This window comes from Chiloscyllium plagiosum, unplaced genomic scaffold (assembly GCF_037043375.1).
Source record: "Chiloscyllium plagiosum isolate Xiang-an unplaced genomic scaffold, Cpla_swu_hap1 HiC_scaffold_12, whole genome shotgun sequence".
In the NCBI taxonomy this organism is placed as follows: domain Eukaryota; kingdom Metazoa; phylum Chordata; class Chondrichthyes; order Orectolobiformes; family Hemiscylliidae; genus Chiloscyllium; species Chiloscyllium plagiosum.
The window spans coordinates 1,140,428-1,164,875 of record NW_028270150.1 but is presented as its reverse complement, the minus strand read 5'-3'; the positions used below and the strand labels follow the sequence as shown (position 1 = coordinate 1,164,875).

General features: G+C 55.8%; 1 protein-coding gene across 1 annotated transcript in view; it reads left to right on the top strand.

Moving 5' to 3' along the window:
* The window catches only part of LOC148148474 (microtubule-actin cross-linking factor 1, isoforms 6/7-like), a 214,622-nt gene that overhangs the window by 62,245 nt on the left and 127,929 nt on the right, over positions 1–24,448 (top strand). The gene's annotated exons all lie outside the window — the stretch shown is intronic.

Here is a 24,448-nt window from a genome sequence, read left to right as displayed (position 1 = left end):
CACTCCGTGTGCCCCGTTCACACCGTGTGCCCCGTTCACTTTCCGTGTGCCCCATTTGCTCTCCGTGTGCCCCGTTCACTTTCCGTGTGCCCCATTTACTCTCCGTGTGCCCCGTTCACTTTCCGTGTTTCTTGTTCACAATCCGTGTGCTCTGTTCACTCCGTGTGCCCCATTCACTTTCCGTGTGCCCCATTCACTTTGCGTGTGCCCCGTTCACTTTGCGTGTGCCCCGTTCACTTTCTGTGTGCCCCGTTCACTTTCCGTGTGCCCTGTTCACTCCGTGTTCCTCATTCACTTTCCGTGTGCCCCGTTCACTTTCCGTGTGCCCCGTTCACTTTCCGTGTGCCCCATTCACTTTCCGTGTGCCCCGTTCTCTTTCCATTTGCCCTGTTCACTCCGTGTGCCCCGTTCACTCCGTGTGCCCAGTTCACTCTGTGTGCCTGGTTCACTTTGCGTGTGCCCCGTTTACTTTCCGTGTGCCATGTTCACTTTCCATGTGCCCCGTTCGTTTTCATTGTGCCCTGTTCACTCCGTGTGCCCCGTTCACTCTGTGTGCCCTGTTCACTTTCCGTGTGCCCCGTTCACTTTCCGTGTGCCCCGTTCACTTTCCGTGTGCCCGGTTCACTCTGTGTGCCCTGTTCACGTTGCGTGTGCCCCGTTCACTCCATGTGCCCCGTTTACTTCCCGTGTGCTCCGTTCACTTTGCGTGTGCCCCGTTCACTTTGCGTGTGCCCCGTTCACTCCGTGTGCCCCATTCACTTTCCGTGTTTCCTGTTTACTTTCAGTGTGCCCCGTTCACTTTCCGTGTGCCCCGTTCACTTTCCGTGTGCCCCGTTTACTTTCCGTGTTTCCTGTTCACTTTCCGTGTGCCCCGTTCACTTTCCGTGTTTCCTGTTCACTTTCCGTGTGCCCCGTTCACTTTCCGTGTTTCCTGTTCACTTTCCGTGTGCCCCGTTCACTTTCCGTGTTTCCTGTTCACTTTCCGTGTGCCCCATTCACTTTCCGTGTGCCCCATTCACTTCCCGTGTGCCCCATTCACTTTGCATGTACCCGTTCACTTTGCGTGTGCCCCATTCAGTCCGTGTGTCCTATTCACTTTCTGTGTGGCCCATTCACTTTCCATGTGCCCCATTCACATTCCGTGTGCCCCGTTCACTTTGCACCTGCCCCGTTCACATTCCGTGTGCCCCGTTCACTTTGCACCTGCCCCGTTCACTTTCCGTGTTCCCCGTTCACTTTCCGTGTTCCCCGTTCACTTTCCGTGTGCCCTGTTCACTTTCCGTGTTCCCCGTTCACTTTCCGTGTTCCCCGTTCACTTTCCGTGTGCCCTGTTCACTCCATGTGCCCATGTTCACTCCGTGTGCCCCATTCACTCCGTGTGCCCCGTTCACTCCGTGTGCCCCATTCACTCCGTGTGCCCCGTTCACTTTCCGTGTGCCCCGTTCACTTTCCGTGTGCCCGGTTCACTCTGTGTGCCCTGTTCACGTTGCGTGTGCCCCGTTCACTCCATGTGCCCCGTTTACTTCCCGTGTGCTCCGTTCACTTTGCGTGTGCCCCGTTCACTTTGCGTGTGCCCCGTTCACTCCGTGTGCCCCATTCACTTTCCGTGTTTCCTGTTTACTTTCAGTGTGCCCCGTTTACTTTCCGTGTGCCCTGTTCACTTTCCATGTGCCCCGTTCACTTTCCGTGTGCCCCATTCACTTTCCATGTGCCCCATTCACTTTCCATGTGCCCTGTTCACTCCGTGTGCCCCGTTCACTCCGTGTGCCCCGTTCACTTTGAGTGTGCCTCGTTTACTTTCTGTGTGCCCCGTTTACTTTCCATTTGCCCCGTTCACTTTGCTTGTGCCCCGTTCACTTTCCGTGTTTCCTGTCCACTTTGCGTGTGCCCTGTTCACATTCCGTGTGCCTCGTTCACATTCCGTGTGCCTCGTTCACTTTCCGTGTGCCCCGTTTACTTTCTGTGTGCCCCGTTTACTTTCCATGTGCCCCGTTCACTTTCCGTGTTTCCTGTCCACTTTGCGTGTGCCCCGTTCACATTCCGTGTGCCCATGTTCACTCCGTGTGCCCCGTTTACTTTCCGTGTGCCCCATTTACTTTCCATTTGCCCCGTTCACTTTCCATGTGCCCTGTTCACTCCGTGTGCCCCGTTCACACCATGTGCCCCGTTCACTTTCCGTGTGCCCGTTCACTTTGAGTGTGCCCCGTTCACTTTGAGTGTGCCCCGTTCACTTTCCGTGTGCCCCGTTCACTTTGAGTGTGCCCCGTTCACTTTCCGTGTGCCTCGTTCACTTTCCGTGTACCCTGTTCACTCCGTGTTCCTCATTCACTTTCCGTGTACCCCGTTCACTTTCCGTGTGCCCTGTTTGCTTTCCATGTGCCCCATTCACTTTGCGTGTGCCCCTTTCACTCCGTGTGCCCCGTTCACTCCGTGTGCCCCATTCACTTTCCATGTTTCCTGTTCACTTTCCGTGTGCCCCGTTTACTTTCTGTGTGCCCCGTTTACTTTCTGTGTGCCCCGTTTACTTTCCATGTTTCCTGTTCACTTTGCGTGTGCCCCGTTCACATTCCGTGTGCCCATGTTCACTCCGTGTGCCCTGTTCACACCGTGTGCCCCGTTTACTTTCCGTGTGCCGCGTTCACTTTGCTTGTGCCCCGTTCACTTTCCGTGTGCCCTGTTCACACCGTGTGCCGCGTTCACTTTCCGTGTGCCCCATTCACTTTCCATGTGCCCTGTTCACTCCATGTGTCCCGTTCACGTTCCATGTGCCCTGTTCACTCCGTGTGCCCCGTTCACACCGTGTGCCCCGTTCACTTTCCGTGTGCCCCATTTGCTCTCCGTGTGCCCCGTTCACTTTCCGTGTGCCCCATTTACTCTCCGTGTGCCCCGTTCACTTTCCGTGTTTCTTGTTCACAATCCGTGTGCTCTGTTCACTCCGTGTGCCCCGTTCACTTTGCGTGTGCCCCGTTCACTTTCCGTGTGCCCTGTTCACTCCGTGTTCCTCATTCACTTTCCGTGTGCCCCGTTCACTTTCCGTGTGCCCCGTTCACTTTCCGTGTACCCTGTTCACTCCGTGTTCCTCATTCACTTTCCGTGTGCCCCGTTCACTTTCCGTGTGCCCCGTTCTCTTTCCATTTGCCCTGTTCACTCCGTGTGCCCCGTTCACTCCGTGTGCCCAGTTCACTCTGTGTGCCTGGTTCACTTTGCGTGTGCCCCATTCACTTTCCGTGTGCCCCGTTCTCTTTCCATTTGCCCTGTTCACTCCGTGTGCCCCGTTCACTCCGTGTGCCCAGTTCACTCTGTGTGCCTGGTTCACTTTGCGTGTGCCCCGTTTACTTTCCGTGTGCCATGTTCACTTTCCATGTGCCCCGTTCGTTTTCATTGTGCCCTGTTCACTCCGTGTTTCCTGTTCACTCTGTGTGCCCCGTTCACTTTCCGTGTGCCTCGTTCACTTTCCGTGTGCCCCGTTCACTTTCCGTGTGCCCGGTTCACTCTGTGTGCCCTGTTCACGTTGCGTGTGCCCCGTTCACTCCGTGTGCCCTGTTCACTCCATGTGCCCCGTTTACTTCCCGTGTGCTCCGTTCACTTTGCGTGTGCCCCGTTCACTTTGCGTGTGCCCCGTTCACTTTCCGTGTGCCCCATTCACTTTCCGTGTTTCCTGTTTACTTTCAGTGTGCCCCGTTTACTTTCCATGTGCCCCGTTCACTTTCCGTGTTTCCTGTTCACTTTCCGTGTGCCCCGTTCACTTTCCGTGTGCCCCGTTCACTTTCCGTGTGCCCCGTTCACTTTCCGTGTGCCCCATTCACTTCCCGTGTGCCCCATTCACTTTGCATGTACCCGTTCACTTTGCGTGTGCCCCATTCAGTCCGTGTGTCCTATTCACTTTCTGTGTGGCCCATTCACTTTCCATGTGCCCCATTCACTTTGCGTGTGCCCCGTTCAGTCTGTGTGACCTATTCACATTCCGTGTGCCCCGTTCACTTTGCACCTGCCCCGTTCACTTTCCGTGTTCCCCGTTCACTTTCCGTGTTCCCCGTTCACTTTCCGTGTGCCCTGTTCACTCCATGTGCCCATGTTCACTCCGTGTGCCCCATTCACTCTGTGTGCCCCGTTCACTCCGTGTGCCCCGTTCACTCCGTGTGCCCCATTCACTCTGTGTGCCCCGTTCACTCCGTGTGCCCCGTTCACTCCGTGTGCCCCATTCACTCCGTGTGCCCCATTCACTCCGTGCGCCCCGTTCACTCCGTGTGCCCCATTCACTCCGTGTGCCCTGTTCACTCTGTGTGCCCTGTTCATTTTCTGTGTGCCCCATTCACTTTGCGTGTGCCCCGTTCACTCCGTGTGCCCTGTTCACTTTGCGTGTGCCCTGTTCACTTTGCGTGTGCACCGTTCACTTTACGTGTGCCCCGTTCATTCCTGAAGAAGGGCTTATGCCCGAAACGTCAATTCTCCTGTTCCCTGGATGCTGCCTGACCTGCTGCGCTTTTCCAGCAACACATTTCCAGCTCTGATCTCCAGCATCTGCAGACCTCACTTTCTCCTCCATTCACTCCGTGTGCCCCGTTTACTTTGCGTGTGCCCCGTTCACTTTCCGTGTGCCCCGTTCACTCTGTGTGCCTTGTTCACTTTCCGTGTGCCCCATTCACTTTGCGTGTGCCCCATTCACTCCGTGTGCCCCGTTCACTCTGTGTGCCTGGTTCACTTTGCGTGTGCCCCGTTTACTTTCCGTGTGCCATGTTCACTTTCCATGTGCCCCATTCACTCCATGTGCCCCGTTCACTTTCCGTGTGCCCCGTTCACTCTGTGTGCCCCGTTCACTCCGTGTGCCCCGTTCACTCCATGTGCCTCGTTCACTTTCCGTGTGCCCCGTTCATTTTCATTGTGCCCTGTTCACTCCGTGTGCCCTGTTCACTCCGTGTGCCCCGTTCACTCCGTGTGCCCCGTTCACTCCATGTGCCTCGTTCACTTTCCGTGTGCCCCGTTCACTCTGTGTGCCCTGTTCACTTTCCGTGTGCCCCGTTCACTCTGTGTGCCCTGTTCACGTTCCGTGTGCCCCGTTTAATTTCCGTGTGCCCCGTTCACTTTCTGTGTGTCCCGTTCACTCCGTGTGCCCCGTTCACTTTGCGTGTGCCCTGTTCACTCCGTGTGACCTGTTCACTTTCCGTGTGCCCCGTTCACTTTGTGTGTGCCCCGTTCACTTTCCGTATGCCCCATTCACTCCGTGTGCCCCGTTCACTTTACGTGTGCCCCATTCACTCCGTGTGCCCCGTTCACTTTGCGTGTGCCCTGTTCACTCCGTGTGCCCTGTTCATTTTCCGTGTGCCCCATTCACTTTACGTGTGCCCCGTTCACTCAGTGTGCCCCGTTCACTTTGCGTGTGCCCTGTTCACTCCGTGTGCCCTGTTCATTTTCCGTGTGCCCCATTCACTTTACGTGTGCCCCGTTCACTTTGCGTGTGCCCCGTTTTCTTTCCGTGTGCGCCGTTCGCTTTGTGTGTGCCCTGTTCACTTTCTGTGTGTCCCGTTCACTCCGTGTGCCCCGTTCACTTTGCGTGTGCCCTGTTCACTCCGTGTGCCCTGTTCATTTTCCGTGTGCCCCATTCACTTTGCGTGTGCCCCATTCACTCCGTGTGCCCTGTTCACTCCATGTGCCCTGTTTACTTCCCGTGTGCCCCGTTCACTTTGTGTGTGCCCCGTTCACTTTGTGTGTGCCCCGTTCACTTTCCATGTGCCCCATTCACTTTCCGTGTGCCCCATTCACTTTGCGTGTGCCCTGTTCACTTTCCATGTGCCCTGTTCACTCCATGTGTCCCTTTCACGTTCCATGTGCTCTGTTCACTCCGTGTGCCCCGTTCACTTTCCGTGTGCCCTGTTCACTCCGTGTGCCCCGTTCACTTTCCGTGTGCCCCGTTCACTCTGTGTGCCTGGTTCACTTTCCGTGTGCCTCGTTCACTTTCCGTGTGCCTCGTTCACTTCCCGTGTGCCCCGTTCACTTCCCGTGTGCCCCGTTCACTTTCCGTGTGCCTCGTTCACTTTCCGTGTGCCTCGTTCACTTCCCGTGTGCCCCATTCACTCCGTGCGCCCCGTTCACTCCGTGTGCCCCATTCACTCCGTGTGCCCAGTTCACTCCGTGTGCCCTGTTCACTCTGTGTGCCCTGTTCATTTTCTGTGTGCCCCATTCACTTTGCGTGTGCCCCGTTCACTCCGTGTGCCCTGTTCACTTTGCGTGTGCCCTGTTCACTTTGCGTGTGCACCGTTCACTTTACGTGTGCCCCGTTCATTCCTGAAGAAGGGCTTATGCCCGAAACGTCGATTCTCCTGTTCCCTGGATGCTGCCTGACCTGCTGCGCTTTTCCAGCAACACATTTCCAGCTCTAATCCCCAACATCTGCAGACCTCACTTTCTCCTCCATTCACTCCGTGTGCCCCGTTCACTTTCCGTGTGCCCCGTTTACTTTCCGTGTGCCCCGTTCACTTTGCGTGTGCCCCATTCACTCCGTGTGCCCCGTTCACTCTGTGTGCCTGGTTCACTTTGCGTGTGCCCCGTTTACTTTCCGTGTGCCATGTTCACTTTCCATGTGCCCCGTTCATTTTCATTGTGCCCTGTTCACTCCGTGTGCCCTGTTCACTCCGTGTGCCCCGTTCACTCCGTGTGCCCCGTTCACTCTATGTGCCTCGTTCACTTTCCGTGTGCCCCATTCACTCCATGTGCCCCGTTCACTTTCCGTGTGCCCCGTACACTCTGTGTGCCCTGTTCACGTTCCGTGTGCCCCGTTTAATTTCCGTGTGCCCCGTTCACTTTCTGTGTGTCCCGTTCACTCCGTGTGCCCCGTTCACTTTGCGTGTGCCCTGTTCACTCCGTGTGACCTGTTCACTTTCCGTGTGCCCCGTTCACTTTGTGTGTGCCCCGTTCACTTTCCGTATGCCCCATTCACTCCGTGTGCCCCGTTCACTTTGCGAGTGCCCTGTTCACTCCGTGTGCCCTGTTCATTTTCCGTGTGCCCCATTCACTTTACGTGTGCCCCGTTCACTCAGTGTGCCCCGTTCACTTTGCGTGTGCCCTGTTCACTCCGTGTGCCCTGTTCATTTTCCGTGTGCCCCATTCACTTTACGTGTGCCCCGTTCACTTTGCGTGTGCCCCGTTTTCTTTCCGTGTGCGCCGTTCGCTTTGTGTGTGCCCTGTTCACTTTCTGTGTGTCCCGTTCACTCCGTGTGCCCCGTTCACTTTGCGTGTGCCCTGTTCACTCCGTGTGCCCTGTTCATTTTCCGTGTGCCCCATTCACTTTGCGTGTGCCCCATTCACTCCGTGTGCCCTGTTCACTCCATGTGCCCTGTTTACTTCCCGTGTGCCCCGTTCACTTTGTGTGTGCCCCGTTCACTTTGCGTGTGCCCCGTTCACTTTGCGTGTACCCCGTTCACTCCGTGTGCCCCATTCACTTTCCGTGTGCCCTGTTCACTTTCCGTGTGCCGCGTTCACTTTGCGTGTGCCCTGTTCACTTTCCATGTGCCCTGTTCACTCCATGTGTCCCTTTCACGTTCCATGTGCTCTGTTCACTCCGTGTGCCCCGTTTACTTTCCGTGTGCCATGTTCACTTTCCATGTGCCCCGTTCATTTTCATTGTGCCCTGTTCACTCCGTGTGCCCCGTTCACTTTCCGTGTGCCTCGTTCACTTTCCGTGTGCCTCGTTCACTTCCCGTGTGCCCCGTTCACTTTCCGTGTGCCCTGTTCACTCCATGTGTCCCTTTCACGTTCCATGTGCTCTGTTCACTCCGTGTGCCCCGTTTACTTTCCGTGTGCCATGTTCACTTTCCATGTGCCCCGTTCATTTTCATTGTGCCCTGTTCACTCCGTGTGCCCCGTTCACTTTCCGTGTGCCTCGTTCACTTTCCGTGTGCCTCGTTCACTTCCCGTGTGCCCCGTTCACTTTCCGTGTGCCCTGTTCACTTTCCGTGTGCCCTGTTCACTTTCCGTGTGCCTCGTTCACTTTCCGTGTGCCTCGTTCACTTCCCGTGTGCCTCGTTCACTTCCCGTGTGCCCCGTTCACTTTCCATGTGCCCTGTTCACTCCGTGTGCCCCGTTCACACCGTGTGCCCCGTTCACTTTCCGTGTGCCCCGTTCACTTTGAGTGTGCCCCGTTCACTTTCCGTGTGCCCTGTTCACTTTGCGTGTGCCCCGTTTACTTTGCGTGTGCCCCTTTCACTCCGTGTGCCTCGTTCACTTTCCATGTTTCCTGTTCACTTTCTGTGTGCCCCGTTTACTTTCTGTGTGCCCCGTTTACTTTCTGTGTGCCCCGTTTACTTTCCATTTGCCCCGTTCACATTCCGTGTGCCCCGTTCACATTCCGTGTGCCCATGTTCACTCCGTGTGCCCTGTTCACACCGTGTGCCCCGTTTACTTTCCGTGTGCCCGTTTCACTCTGTGTGCCCTGTTCACTTTCCGTGTGCCCTGTTCACTTTCCATGTGCCCTGTTCACTCCGTGTGCCCCGTTCACACCGTGTGCCCCGTTCACTTTCCGTGTGCCCGTTTCACTCTGTGTGCCCTGTTCACTTTCCGTGTGCCCTGTTCACTCCATGTGTCCCGTTCACGTTCCATGTGCCCTGTTCACTCCGTGTGCCCCGTTCACACCGTGTGCCCCGTTCACTTTCCGTGTGCCCCGTTCACTCTGTGTGCCCTGTTCACTTTCCGTGTGCCCCATTTACTTTCCGTGTGCCCTGTTTGCTTTCCATGTGCCCCATTCACTTTGCGTGTGCCCCTTTCACTCCGTGTGCCCCGTTCACTCCGTGTGCCCCGTTCACTTTCCATGTTTCCTGTTCACTTTCTGTGTGCCCCGTTTACTTTCCGTGTGCCCCATTTACTTTCCGTGTGCCCTGTTTGCTTTCCATGTGCCCCATTCACTTTGCGTGTGCCCCTTTCACTCCGTGTGCCCCGTTCACTCCGTGTGCCTCGTTCACTTTCCATGTTTCCTGTTCACTTTCCGTGTGCCCCGTTTACTTTCCGTGTGCCCCGTTCACTTTCCGTGTTTCCTGTTCACTTTGCGTGTGCCCCGTTCACATTCCGTGTGCCCATGTTCACTCCGTGTGCCCTGTTCACACCGTGTGCCCCGTTTACTTTCCGTGTGCCGCGTTCACTTTCCGTGTGCCCCATTCACTTTCCATGAGCCCTGTTCACTCCGTGTGCCCCGTTCACACCGTGTGCCCCGTTCACTTTCCGTGTGCCCCATTTGCTCTCCGTGTGCCCCGTTCACTTTCCGTGTGCCCCATTTGCTCTCCGTGTGCCCTGTTTACTTTGCGTGTGCCCCGTTTACTTTGCGTGTGCCCCTTTCACTCCGTGTGCCTCGTTCACTCCGTGTGCCTCGTTCACTTTCCATGTTTCCCGTTCACTTTCCGTGTGCCCCGTTTACTTTCTGTGTGCCCCGTTTACTTTCCATTTGCCCCGTTCACTTTGCTTGTGCCCCGTTCACTTTCCGTGTTTCCTGTCCACTTTGCGTGTGCCCCGTTCACATTCCGTGTGCCCATGTTCACTCCGTGTGCCCTGTTCACACCGTGTGCCCCGTTTACTTTCCGTGTGCCGCGTTCACTTTCCGTGTGCCCCATTCACTTTCCATGTGCCCCATTCACTTTCCGTGTGCCCTGTTCACTCCATGTGTCCCGTTCACGTTCCATGTGCCCTGTTCACTCCGTGTGCCCCGTTCACACCGTGTGCCCCGTTCACTTTCCATGTGCCCGTTCACTCCATGTGTCCCGTTCACGTTCCATGTGCCCTGTTCACTCCGTGTGCCCCGTTCACACCGTGTGCCCCGTTCACTTTCCGTGTGCCCCATTTGCTCTCCGTGTGCCCCGTTCACTTTCCGTGTGCCCCATTTACTCTCCGTGTGCCCCGTTCACTTTCTGTGTTTCTTGTTCACAATCCGTGTGCTCTGTTCACTCCGTGTGCCCCATTCACTTTCCGTGTGCCCCGTTCACTTTGCGTGTGCCCCGTTCACTTTGCGTGTGCCCCGTTCACTTTCTGTGTGCCCCGTTTACGTTCCGTGTGCCCTGTTCACTTTCCGTGTGCCCTGTTCACTACGTGTGCCTCGTTTACGTTCCGTGTGCCCTGTTCACTTTCCGTGCGCCCTGTTCACTACGTGTGCCTCGTTCACTTTCCGTGTGCCCCGTTCACTATCCATGTGCCCTTTCTCTTTCCGTGTGCCCCGTACACTCCATGTGCCTCGTTCACTTTCCGTGTGCCCCGTTCACTTTCCGTGTGCCCTGTTCACTTTCTGTGTGCCCTGTTCACTTTCCGTGTGCCCCGTTCACTTTCCATGTGTCCTGTTCACTCCGTGTGCCCCGTTCACTCCGTGTGCCCTGTTCATTTTGCGTGTGCCCTGTTCACTCCGTGTGCCCCGTTCACTTTCCGTGTGCCCTGTTCACTCCGTATGCCCCGTTCACTCCGTGTGCCCCGTTCACTCCGTGTGCCCCGTTCACTTTGCGTGTGCCCTGTTCACTCCGTGTGCCCTGTTCATTTTGCGTGTGCCCTGTTCACTCCGTGTGCCCTGTTCATTTCCCGTGTGCCCCATTCACTTTGCGTGTGCCCTGTTTACTTCCCGTGTGCCCCGTTCACTTTGCGTGTGCCCCATTCACTTTCCGTGTTTCCTGTTCTCTTTCCGTGAGCCCCATTCACTTTCTGTGTGCCCCGTTTATTTTCCGTGTGCACCGTTCACTTTGAGTGTGCCCCGTTCACATTCCATGTGCCCATGTTCACTCCGTGTGCCCTGTTCACACCGTGTGCCCCGTTCACTCCGTGTCCCCCGTTCACTCTGTGTGCCTGGTTCACTATCCATGTGCCCTTTCTCTTTCTGTGTGCCACGTTCACTCCGTGTGCCCCGTTTACGTTCCGTGTGCCCTGTTCACTTTCCGTGTGCCCTGTTCACTTTCCGTGTGCCCCGTTCACTTTCCGTGTGCCCTGTTCACTCCGTGTGCCCCGTTCCCTCTGTGTGCCCCGTTCACTTTCCGTGTGCCTTGTTCAATCCGTGTGCCCCGTTCTCTCTGTGTGTCCGGTTCACTTTGCGTGTGAACGGTTCAATCCATGTGCTTAGTTCACTCTACGTGTACCCCGTTCAATTTCCGTATCATCCGTTCACTTTCCGTGTGCCCTGTTCACTTTCCGTGTGCCCCGTTCACTTTGAGTGTGCCCCGTTCACTTTCCGTGTGCCCTGTTCACTTTGCGTGTGCCCCGTTTACTTTGCGTGTGCCCCTTTCACTCCGTGTGCCCCGTTCACTTTCCATGTTTCCTGTTCACTTTCCGTGTGCCCCGTTCACTTTCCATGTGCCCTGTTCACTCCATGTGCCCCTGTTCACTCCGTGTGCCCCGTTCACACCGTGTGCCCCGTTCACTTTCCGTGTGCCCGTTCACTCCATGTGTCCCGTTCACGTTCCATGTGCCCTGTTCACTCCGTGTGCCCCGTTCACACCGTATGCCCCGTTCACTTTCCGTGTGCCCGTTCACTTTGAGTGTGCCCCGTTTACTTTGCGTGTGCCCCTTTCACTCCGTGTGCCCCTTTCACTCCGTGTGCCCCGTTCACTCCGTGTGCCTCGTTCACTTTCCATGTTTCCTGTTCACTTTCCGTGTGCCCCGTTTACTTTCCGTGTGCCCCGTTTACTTTCTGTGTGCCCCGTTTACTTTCCATTTGCCCCGTTCACTTTGCTTGTGCCCCGTTCACTTTCCGTGTTTCCTGTCCATTTGCGTGTGCCCCGTTCACATTCCGTGTGCCCACGTTCACTCCGTGTGCCCTGTTCACTCCATGTGTCCCGTTCACGTTCCATGTGCCCTGTTCACTCCGTGTGCCCCGTTCACACTGTGTGCCCCGTTCACTTTCCGTGTGCCTGTTCACTCCATGTGTCCCGTTCACGTTCCATGTGCCCTGTTCACTCCGTGTGCCCCGTTCACACCGTGTGCCCCGTTCACTTTCCGTGTGCCCGTTCACTTTGAGTGTGCCCCGTTCACTTTGAGTGTGCCCCGTTCACTTTCCGTGTGCCCCGTTCACTCTGTGTGCCCTGTTCACTTTCCGTGTGCCCCATTTACTTTCCGTGTGCCCTGTTTGCTTTCCATGTGCCCCATTCACTTTGCGTGTTTCCTGTTCACTTTGCGTGTGCCCCGTTCACTCCGTGTGCCCCATTCACTTTCCATGTTTCCTGTTCACTTTGCGTGTGCCCCGTTCACATTCCGTGTGCCCATGTTCACTCCGTGTGCCCTGTTCACACCGTGTGCTCCGTTTACTTTCCGTGTGCCGCGTTCACTTTCCGTGTGCCCCATTCACTTTCCATGTGCCCTGTTCACTCCATGTGTCCCGTTCACGTTCCATGTGCCCTGTTCACTCCGTGTGCCCCGTTCACACCGTGTGCCCCGTTCACTTTCCGTGTGCCCCATTTACTCTCCGTGTGCCCCGTTCACTTTCCGTGTTTCTTGTTCACAATCCGTGTGCTCTGTTCACTCCGTGTGCCCCATTCACTTTCCGTGTGCCCCGTTCACTTTGCGTGCGCCCTGTTCACTTTCCGTGCGCCCTGTTCACTACGTGTGCCTCGTTTACGTTCCGTGTGTCCTGTTCACTTTCCGTGCGCCCTGTTCACTACGTGTGCCTCGTTCACTTTCCGTGTGCCCCGTTCACTATCCATGTGCCCTTTCTCTTTCCGTGTGCCCCGTTCACTATCCATGTGCCCTTTCTCTTTCCGTGTGCCCCATTCACTTTACGTGTGCCCCGTTCACTCCGTGTGCCCCATTCACTTTGCGTGTGCCCTGTTCACTCCGTGTGCCCTGTTCATTTTGCGTGTGCCCTGTTCATTTTCCGTGTGCCCCATTCACTTTGCGTGTGCCCTGTTTACTTCCCGTGTGCCCCGTTCACTTTGCGTGTGCCCCATTCACTTTCCGTGTGCCCCGTTTATTTTCCGTGTGCACCGTTCACTTTGCGTGTGCCCCGTTCACATTCCATGTCCCCATGTTCACTCCGTGTGCCCTGTTCACACCGTGTGCCCCGTTCACTCCGTGTCCCCCGTTCACTCTGTGTGCCTGGTTCACTATCCATGTGCCCTTTCTCTTTCTGTGTGCCACGTTCACTCCGTGTGCCCCGTTTACGTTCCGTGTGCCCTGTTCACTTTCCGTGTGCCCTGTTCACTCCGTGTGCCCCGTTCACTTTCCGTGTGCCTTGTTCAATCCGTGTGCCCCGTTCTTTCTGTGTGTCCGGTTCACTTTGCGTGTGAACGGTTCAATCCATGTGCTTAGTTCACTCTACGTGTACCCCGTTCAATTTCCGTATCATCCGTTCACTTTCCGTGTGCCCTGTTCACTTTCTGTGTGCCCCGTTCACTTTCCGTGTGCCCCGTTCACTTTGAGTGTGCCCCGTTCACTTTCCGTGTGCCCTGTTCACTTTGCGTGTGCCCCGTTTACTTTGCGTGTGCCCCTTTCACTCCGTGTGCCCCGTTCACTCCGTGTGCCTCGTTCACTTTCCATGTTTCCTGTTCACTTTCTGTGTGCCCTGTTCACTCCATGTGCCCCGTTTACTTTGCGTATGCCCCGTTCACGTTCCGTGTGCCCTGTTCACTCCATGTGCCCCGTTCATTTTCCGTGTGCCCTGTTTTCTCCGTGTGCCCCGTTCACGTCCGTGTGCCCTGTTCATTTTCCGTGTGCCCCATTCACTTTGCGTGTGCCCTGTTCACTTTCCGTGTGCCCCGTTCACTCCGTGTGTCCCATTCACTTTGCGTGTGCCCCGGTCACTTTGCGTGTGCCCCATTCACTTTCCGTGTGCCCTGTTCACTTTCCGTGTGCCCCGTTCACTCCGTGTGCCCTGTTCACTTTCCGTGTGCCCCGTTCAATCCGTGTGCCCCGTTCAATCCGTGTGCCCGGTTCACTTTGCGTGTGAATGGTTCAATCCATGTGCTCCGTTCACTTTCCGTGTGCCCCGTTCACGTTCCGTGTGCCCTGTTCACTTTCCGTGTGCCCCATTCACTTTCCGTGTGCCCCGTTCACTTTCCGTGTGCCCAGTTCACTTTGCGAGTGCCCCGTTCAGTCCGTGTATCCTGTTCACTTTGCGTGTGCCCCATTCACGTTCCGTGTGCCCTGTTCACTTTCCGTGTGCCCCGTTCACTTTCCGTGTGCCCCGTTCAATCCGTGTGCCCCGTTCTCTCTATGTGCCCCGTTCACTCCGTGTGCCCCGTTCACTTTGCGTGTGCCCCGTTCACTTTGCGTGTGCCCCGTTCACTCCGTGTGCCCCATTCACTTTCCGTGTTTCCTGTTCACTTTCCGTGAGCCCCATTCACTTTCCGTGTGCCCCGTTTACTTTCCGTGTGCCCCGTTCACTTTGCGTGTGCCCCGTTCACTTTGCGTGTGCCCCGTTCACTCCGTGTGCCCCATTCACTTTCCGTGTTTCCTGTTCACTTTCCGTGAGCCCCATTCACTTTCCGTGTGCCCCGTTTACTTTCCGTGTGCCCCGTTTACTTTCCGTGTGCCCCGTTCACTTTGCGTGTGCCCCGTTCACTTTCCGTGTTTCCTGTTCACTTTGCATGTGCCCCGTTCACATTCCATGTGCCCATGTTCACTCCGTGTGCCCTGTTCACACCGTGTGCCCCGTTTATTTTCCGTGTGCCCCATTCACTCCGTGTGCCCCGTTCACTTTCCATGTGCCCCATTCACTTTCCGTGTGTCCCGTTCACTCCGTGTGCCCCGTTCACTCTCCGTGTGGCCCGTTCACTCTATGTGTGGCCCGTTCACTCCGTGTGCCCCATTCACTTTGTGTGTGCCCCGTTCACTTTGCGTGTGCCCCGTTCACTATCCATGTGCCCTTTCTCTTTCTGTGTGCCACGTTCACTCCGTGTGCCCCGTTTACGTTCCGTGTGCCGTGTTCACTTTCCGTGTGCCCCGTTCACTCTGTGTGCCTGGTTCACTTTGCGTGTGCCCCGTTCACTTTCCGTGTGACCTGTTCACTCCGTGTTCCTCATTCACTTTCCGTGTGCCCCGTTCACTCTCCGTGTGGCCCGTTCACTCCGTGTGCCCCATTCACTTTTGTGTGTGCCCGGTTCACTTTGCGTGTGCCACGTTCACTCCGTGTGCCCCGTTCACTCCGTGTGCCCCGTTAACTCTGTGTGCCTGGTTCACTTTGCGTGTGCCCCGTTCAGTCCGTGTGTCCTATTCACTTTGCGTGCGCCCCATTCACTTTGCGTGTGCCCCGTTCACTTTCCGTGTGCCTGGTTCACTTTCCGTGTGCCCTGTTCACTCCGTGTTCCTCATTCACTTTCCGTGTGCCCCGTTCACTTTCCGTGTGCCCTGTTCACTCTCCATGTGGCCCGTTCACTCCGTGTGCCCCATTCACTTTGTGTGTGCCCCGTTCACTTTGCGTGTGCCCCATTCACTATCCATGTGCCCTTTCTCTTTCTGTGTGCCACGTTCACTCCGTGTGCCCTGTTTACATTCCGTGTGCCGTGTTCACTTTCCGTGCGCCCTGTTCACTCCGTGTGCCTCGTTCACTTTCCGTGAGCCCCGTTCACTTTCTGTGTGCCCCGTTCACTTTCCATGTGCCCTGTTCACTCCGTGTGCCCCGTTCACTTTGCGTGTGCCCTATTCACTCCGTGTGCCCTGTTCATTTTGCGTGTGCCCTGTTCACTCCGTGTGCCCTGTTCATTTTCCGTGTGCCCCATTCACTTTGCGTGTGCCCTTTTTACTTCCCGTGTGCCCCGTTCACTTTGCGTGTGCCCCGTTCACTTTGCGTGTGCCCCGTTCACTCCGTGTGCCCCATTCACTTTCCGTGTTTCCTGTTCACTTTCCGTGAGCCCCATTCACTTTCTGTGTGCTCTGTTTACTTTCCATGTGCCCTGTTCACTTTGCGTGTGCCCCGTTCACTTTCCGTGTTTCCTGTTCACTTTGCGTGTGCCCCGTTCACATTCCATGTGCCCATGTTCACTCCGTGTGCCCTGTTCACACCGTGTGCCCCATTTACTTTCCGTGTGCCCCGTTCACTTTCCATGTGCCCCATTCACTCCGTGTGCCCCGTTCACTCCGTGTGCCCCGTTCAATCCGTGTGCCCCGTTCTCTCTGTGTGCCCCGTTCACTCCGTGTGCCCCGTTCAAGTTGCGTGTGCCCTGTTCACTCCGTGTGCCCTGTTCATTTTCCGTGTGCCCTGTTCACTCCTTGTGCCCTGTTCATTTTCCGTGTGCCCCAATCACTTTGCGTGTTCCCTGTTTACTTCCCGTGTGCCCCGTTCACTTTGTGTGTGCCCCGTTCACTTTGCGTGTGCCCCGTTCACTCCATGTGCCCCATTCACTTTCCGTGTTTCCTGTTCACTTTCCGTGAGCCCCATTCACTTTCCGTGTGCCTGGTTTACTTTCCGTGTGCCCCGTTTACTTTCCGTGTGCACCGTTCACTTTGCGTGTGCCCCGTTCACATTCCATGTGCCCATGTTCACTCCGTGTGCCCTGTTCACTCCATGTGTCCCGTTCATTTTCCGTGTGCCCCGTTCACTTTCCGTGTTTCCTGTTCACTTTGCGTGTGCCCCATTCACGTTCCATGTGCCCCATTCACTCCGTGTGCCCTGTTCACTCCGTGTGCCCCGTTCACTCCGTGTGCCCTGTTCACTTTCCGTGTGCCCCGTTCACTCCGTGTGCCCCATTCACTCCATGTGCCCCATTCACTTTGCGTGTGCCCAAGTTCACTCTCCGTGTGCCCCGTTCACTTTCCGTGTGCCCCGTTCACTTTCGGTGTAGCCTTTCACTTTCCTTGTGCCCCGTTCACTTTGCGTGTGCCCTGTTCACTCCGTGTGCCCCGTTCACTCCATGTGCCCCGTTCACTCTGTGTGCCTGGTTCACTTTCCGTGTGCCCCGTTCACTTTCCGTGTGCCCTGTTCACTCTCTGTGTGCCCCGTTCACTTTGCGTGTGCCCCATTCACTTTCCATGTGCCCTTTCTCTTTCTGTGTGCCACGTTCACTCCGTGTGCCCTGTTCACTCCATGTGCCCCGTTCACTCCGTGTGCCCTGTTACTTTTTCGGTGTGCCCCATTCACTTTGCGTGTGCCCTGTTTACTTCCCGTGTGCCCCGTTCACTTTGAGTGCGCCCCGTTCTCTTTGCGTGTGCCCCGTTCACTCCGTGTGCCCCATTCACTTTCCGTGTTTCCTGTTCACTTTCCGTGTGCCCCGTTTACTTTGCGTGTGTCCCGTTCACTCCGTGTGCCCCGTTCACTTTGTGTGTGCCCTGTTCATTTTCCGTGTGCCCCATTCACTTTGCGTGTGCCCCGTTCACTCCGTGTGCCCTGTTCACTCCATGTGCCCCGTTTACTTCCCGTGTGCCCCTTTCACTTTCCGTGTTTCCTGTTCACTTTCCGTGTGCCCCATTCACTTTCCGTGTGCCCTGTTTACTTTCGGTGTGCCCCGTTTACTTTCCATGTGCCCCGTTCACTTTGCGTGTGCCCCGTTCACTTTCCGTGTTTCCTGTTCACTTTGCGTGTGCCCCGTTCACATTCCATGTGCCCATGTTCACTCCGTGTGCCCTGTTCACACCGTGTGCCCCGTTTACTTTCCGTGTGCCCCGTTCACTTTCCATGTGCCCCATTCACTTTCCGTGTGCCCCGTTCACTTTCCGTGTTTCCTGTTCACTTTGCGTGTGCCCCGTTCACATTCCATGTGCCCATGTTCACTCCGTGTGCCCTGTTCACACCGTGTGCCCCGTTCACTTTCCGTGTGCCCCATTCACTCCGTGTGCCCCGTTCAATCCGTGTGCCCCGTTCTCTCTGTGTGCCCCGTTCACTCCGTGTGCCCCGTTCACTTTGCGTGTGCCCTGTTCACTCCATGTGCCCTGTTCATTTTCCGTGTGCCCTGTTCACTCCGTGTACCCTGTTCATTTTCCGTGTGCCCCATTCACTTTGCTGTGCCCTGTTTACTTCCCGTGTGCCCCGTTCACTTTGCGTGTGCCCCATTCACTTTCCGTGTTTCCTGTTCACTTTCCGTGAGCCCCATTCACTTTCCGTGTGCCCCGTTTACTTTCCGTGTGCACCGTTCACTTTGCGTGTGCCCCGTTCACATTCCATGTGCCCATGTTCACTCCGTGTGCCCTGTTCACACCGTGTGCCCCGTTTACTTTCCGTGTGCCCCGTTCACTCCGTGTGCCCCGTTCATTTTCCGTGTGCCCCGTTCACTTTCCGTGTTTCCTGTTCACTTTGCGTGTGCCCCGTTCACATTCCATGTGCCCATGTTCACTCCGTGTGCCCTGTTCACACCATGTGCCCCGTTTACTTTCCGTGTGCCCCGTTCACTCTCCGTGTGCCATGTTCACTCCGTGTGCCCCGTTCACTCTGTGTGCCTGGTTCACTTTGTGTGTGCCCCGTTCACTTTGCGTGTGCCCCGTTCACTTTCCGTGTACCCTGTTCACTCCGTGTTCCTCATTCACTTTCCGTGTGCCCCGTTCACTTTGCGTGTGCCACGTTCACTCCGTGTGCCCCGTTTACGTTCCGTGTGCCCTGTTCACTTTCTGTGCGCCCTGTTCACTACGTGTGCCCCGTACACTCCGTGTGCCTCGTTCACTTTCCGTGTGCCCCGTTCACTTTCCATGTGCCCTGTTCACTCCGTGTGCCCCGTTCACTCCGTGTGCCCCGTTCACTTTGCGTGTGCTCTGTTCACTCCGTGTGCCCTGTTCATTTTGCGTGTGCCCTGTTCACTCCGTGTGCCCCGTTCACTTTCCGTGTGCCCTGTTCACTCCGTGTGCCTCGTTCACTTTCCGCGTGCCCCGTTCACTTTGCGTGTGCCCTGTTCACTCCGTGTGCCCCGTTCACTCCGTGTGCCCTGTTCACTCCGTGTGCCCCGTTCACTCCGTGTGCCCCGTTCACTTTGCGTGTGCCCTGTTCACTCCGTGTGCCCTGTTCATTTTCCGTGTGCCCTGTTCACTCCGTGTGCCCTGTTCATTTTCCGTGTGCCCCATTCACTTTGCGTGTGCCCTGTTTACTTTCCGTGTGCACCGTTCACTTTGCGTGTGCCCCGTTCACATTCCATGTGCCCATGTTCACTCCGTGCGCCCTGTTCACACCGTGTGCCCCGTTTACTTTCCGTGTGCCCCGTTCACTCCGTGTCCCCCGTTCACTCTGTGTGCCTGGTTCACTTTGCGTATGCCCCGTTCACTATTCATGTGCCCTTTCTCTTTCTGTGTGCCACGTTCACTCCGTGTGCCCCGTTTACGTTCCGTGTGCCCTGTTCACTTTCCGTGTGCCCTGTTCACTTTCCGTGTGCCCCGTTCACTTTCCGTGTGCCCTGTTCACTCCGTGTGCCCCGTTCCCTCTGTGTGCCCCGTTCACTTTCCGTGTGCCTTGTTCAATCCGTGTGCCCCGTTCTCTCTGTGTGTCCGGTTCACTTTGCGTGTGAACGGTTCAATCCATGTGCTTAGTTCACTCTCCGTGTACCCCGTTCAATTTCCGTGTCATCCGTTCACTTTCCGTGTGCCCTGTTCACTTTCTGTGTGCCCTGTTCACTCCATGTGCCCCGTTTACTTTGCGTGTGCCTGTTTTAAAAAATTCTCAAGGTCAAGGACCAGGCTCGCAGGAAAGTCGTCTGACACAGAACAAACAGCCAAGAGGCGAGTCTGCTAGAATATAAGTGTTTTATTCCCCGCAGCGTCGCCACAACCAGGTCTCGTACTTACAACGGGTCTGGTTTATACTCACTTTACGTGTTACCGGAACTGGGAGCCGTCAGTTCTCGTAGAGCGGTTGCCAACAACCCACGCTCGGCGGTTAAACGCAACCCCGGAGCAGACTCACCGAACTGGAGACTTTTCCAGCTGATATACTCTTTTCCAGATATAAACATTCATGTGAACAGCAGAGCAAGGCTAAAAAACACATTCCATTCTGGTTACATACAGATAAGAAGATTCACACGGGGAGGTGTGTAATAAGATTCACACGGGACTAAGCAACACCTCCATTCCAGTTAGATTCACACATGTATTGGGACATAATTTTTAACCGTTTCACCACATTCCACTGCTTGGCCCAATACATGTGTTACATTATGATTCACACATGTATTGGGACATAATTTTACACCACAGTGCCCCGTTCACGTTCCGTGTGCCCTGTTCACTCCATGTGCCCCGTTCACGTCCGTGTGCCCTGTTCATTTTCCGTGTGCCCCATTCACTTTGCGTGTGCCCTGTTCACTTTCCGTGTGCCCCGTTCACTCCGTGTGTCCCATTCACTTTGCGTGTGCCCCGGTCACTTTGCGTGTGCCCCATTCACGTTCCGTGTGCCCTGTTCACTTTCCGTGTGCCCCGTTCACTCCGTGTGCCCTGTTCACTTTCCATGTGCCCCGTTCAATCCGTGTGCCCCGTTCAATCCGTGTGCCCGGTTCATTTTGCGTGTGAATGGTTCAATCCATGTGCTCCGTTCACTTTCCGTGTGCCCCGTTCACGTTCCGTGCGCCCCGTTCACTTTCCGTGTGCCCCATTCACTTTCCGTGTGCCACATTCACTTTCCGTGTGCCCCGTTCACTTTCCGTGTGCCCGGTTCACTTTGCGAGTGCCCCGTTCAGTCCGTGTATCCTGTTCACTTTGCGTGTGCCCCATTCACTTTGCGTGTGCCCTGTTCATGTTCCGTGTGCCTCATTCACTTTGCGTGTGCCCCGTTCACTTTCCGTGTTTCCTGTTCACTTTCCGTGTGCTCTGTTCACTTTCCGTGTGCCTGGTTCACTTTCCGTGTGCCCCGTTCACTTTCCGTGTTTCCTGTTCACTTTCCGTGTGCTCTGTTCACTTTCCGTGTGCCCCGTTCACTTTCCGTGTTTCCTGTTCACTTTCCGTGTGCTCTGTTCACTTTCCGTGTGCCCCGTTCACTTTCCGTGTGCCCCGTTCGCTTTCCGTGTTTCCTGTTCACTTTCCGTGTGCCCCGTTCACTTTCCGTGTTTCCTGTTCACTTTCCGTGTGCTCTGTTCACTTCCCGTGTGCCCCGTTCACTTTCCGTGTGCCCCGTTCACTTTGCGTGTGCCCGGTTCACTTTGCATGTGCCCCGTTCAGTCCCTGTGTCCTGTTCAATTTACGTGTGCCCCATTCACTTTCCGTGTGCCCCATTCACTTTCCGTGTGCCCTGTTCACTTTCCATGTGCCCCGTTCACGTTCCGTGTGCCCCGTTCACGTTCCGTGTGCCCTGTTCACTCCATGTGCCCCGTTCACTTTCCATGTGCCCCGTTCACGTTCCATGTGCCCTGTTCACTCCGTGTGCCCCGTTCACGTTCCGTGTGTCCCGTTCACTTTCTGTGTGTCCCGTTCACGTTCCGTGTGCCCCGTTCACTTTCCATGTGCCCCGTTCACTTTCCATGTGTCCCGTTCACTTTCCGTGTGTCCCGTTCACGTTCCGTGTGCCGAGTTCACTTTCCGTGTGCCGAGTTCACTTTCCGTGTGTCCCGTTCACTTTCCATGTGCCGAGTTCACTTTCCGTGTGCCCTGTTCACTTTCCGTGTGTCCCGTTCACTTTCCGTGTGCCCCGTTCAATCCGTGTGCCCCGTTCTCTCTGTGTGCCCGGTTCACTTTGCGTGTGAACGGTTCAATCCATGTGCTCTGTTCACTTTCCGTGTGCCCCGTTCACGTTCCGTGTGCCCTGTTCATTTTCCGTGTGCCCCATTCACTTTGTGTGTGCCCTGTTCACTTTCCGTGTGCCCCGTTCACTCCGTGTGCCCCGTTCACTTTGCGTGTGCCCCGGTCACTTTGCGTGTGCCCCGTTCACTTTCCGTGTGCCCTGTTCACTTTCCGTGTGCCCCGTTCACTTTCCGTGTGCCCCGTTCACTTCATGTGCCCTGTTCACTTTCCGTGTGCCCCGTTCAATCCGTGTATCCTGTTCACTTTGCGTGTGCCCCATTCACTTTGCGTGTGCCCTGATCATGTTCCGTGTGCCTCATTCACTTTGCGTGTGCCCCGTTCACTTTCCGTGTTTCCTGTTCACTTTGCGTTTGCCCTGTTCACTTTCCGTGTGCCCCGTTCACTTTCCGTGTGCCCTGTTCACTTTCCGTGTGCCCGGTTCACTTTGCGTGTGCCCCGTTCAGTCCCTGTGTCCTGTTCACTTTGCGTGTGCCCCGTTCACTTTCCGTGTGCCACGTTTACTTTCTATGTGCCCCGTTCACTCCATGTGCTGAGTTCACTTTCCGTGTGTCCCGTTCACTTTCCGTGTGCCCCGTTCAATCCGTGTGCCCCGTTCTCTCTGTGTGCCCGGTTCACTTTGCGTGTGCCCTGTTTTCTTTCCGTGTGCCCCGTTCGCTTTGTGTGTGCCCTGTTCACTTTCTGTGTGTCCCGTTCACTCAGTGTGCCCCGTTCACGTTCCGTGTGCCCTGTTCATTTTCCGTGTGCCCCGTTCACTTTCCGTGTGCCCCGTTCACTTTCCGTGTGCCCCGTTCACTTTCCGTGTGCCCAGTTCACTTTGCGTGTGCCCCGTTCAGTCCCTGTGTCCTGTTCACTCTGTGTGCCCCGTTCACTTTCCGTGTGCCCGGTTCACTTTGCGAGTGCCCCGTTCAGTCCGTGTATCCTGTTCACTTTGCGTGTGCCCCATTCACTTTGCGTGTGCCCTGTTCATGTTCCGTGTGCCTCATTCACTTTGCGTGTGCCCCGTTCACTTTCCGTGTTTCCTGTTCACTTTCCGTGTGCCTGGTTCACTTTCCGTGTGCCCCGTTGACTTTCCGTGTGCCCCGTTCACTTTCCGTGTGCCCCGTTCGCTTTCTGTGTGCCCCATTCACTTTGCGTTTGCTCCGTTCACTTTCCGTGTTTCCTGTTCACTTTCCGTGTGCCCTGTTCACTTTCCGTGTGCCCCGTTCACTTTCCGTGTGCCCCGTTCACTTTCCGTGTTTCCTGTTCACTTTGCGTGTGCCCCGTTCACTTTCCGTGTGCCACGTTTACTTTCTATGTGCCCCGTTCACTCCATGTGCTGAGTTCACTTTCCGTGTGTCCCGTTCACTTTCCGTGTGCCCCGTTCACTTTGCGTTTGCTCCGTTCACTTTCCGTGTGCCCCGTTCACTTTCCGTGTGCCCCGTTCACTTTCCGTGTGCCCCGTTCACTTTCCGTGTTTCCTGTTCACTTTCCGTGTGCCTGGTTCACTTTCCGTGTGCCCTGTTCACTTTCCGTGTGCCCCGTTCACTTTCCGTGTGCCCCGTTCACTTTCCGTGTTTCCTGTTCACTTTCCGTGTGCCTGGTTCACTTTCCGTGTGCCCTGTTCACTTTCCGTGTGTCCCGTTCACTTTCCGTGTGCCCCGTTCAATCCGTGTGCCCCGTTCACTCTGTGTGCCCGGTTCACTTTGCGTGTGAATGGTTCAATCCGTGTATCCTGTTCACTTTCCGTGTGCCTGGTTCACTTTCCGTGTGCTCTGTTCACTTTCCGTGTGCCTGGTTCACTTTCCGTGTGCCACGTCCTCTTTCCGTGTGCCCCGTTCACTCCGTGTGCCCCGTTTACTTTCCGTGTTTCCTGTTCACTTTCCGTGTGCTCTGTTCACTTTCCATGTGCCCCGTTCACTCCGTGTGCCACGTCCTCTTTCCGTGTGCCCCGTTCACTCCGTGTGCCCCATTCACTTTCCGTGTGCCCCGTTCACTTTCTGTGTGCCCTGTTCACTCCGTGTGCCCTGTTCACTTTCCGTGTGCCCTGTTCACTTTGCGTGTGCCCCATTCACTTTCCGTGTGCCCTGTTCACTTTCTGTGTGCCCTGTTCACTCCGTGTGCCCTGTTTACTTTCCGTGTGCCCTGTTCACTTTGCGTGTGCCCCATTCACTTTCTGTGTGCCCTGTTCACTCCGTGTGCCCTGTTCACTCCGTGTGCCCTGTTCACTTTCCGTGTGCCCCGTTCACTTTCCGTCTGCCCTGTTCACTCTGTGTGCCCCGGTCACTTTGCGTGTGAACCATTCAATCCATGTGCCCTGTTCACTTTCCGTGTGCCCTGTTCATGTTCCGTGTGCCCTGTTCACTCCGTGTGCCCCGGTCACTTTGCGTGTGCCCCGGTCACTTTGCGTGTGCCCCGTTCACTCCGTGTGCCCCATTCACTCCGTGTGCCCCGTTCACTCCGTGTACCCTATTCACTCCCCATAAACCCATTCACTGTTTCAACATAGAACAATCCAGCGCAGAACTGGCCCTTCGGCCCTCGATGTTGCGCCGACCTGTGAACTATTCTCAGCTCGTCCCCCAACACTATCCCAAAATCATCCATGTGCTTATCTAAGGATTGTTTAAATCTCCCTAATGTGGCTGAGTTAACTACATTGGCAGGTAGGGCATTCCACGCCCTTACCCCTCTCTGAGTAAGGAACCTGCCTCTGACATCTGTCAGGCATGGAGGAAGTGGTTGAGTGAGGGAGCTGTGGTTTACTAAAGTTAAATCTCTGTCCATGAGAAGTCATTGGCAAATAGGATCAGGGAAAATAAATGTGAGGTGATGCACTTTGGGAAGAATAACAGGAAGGCAGAGTACTGGGTCGATGGAAAGA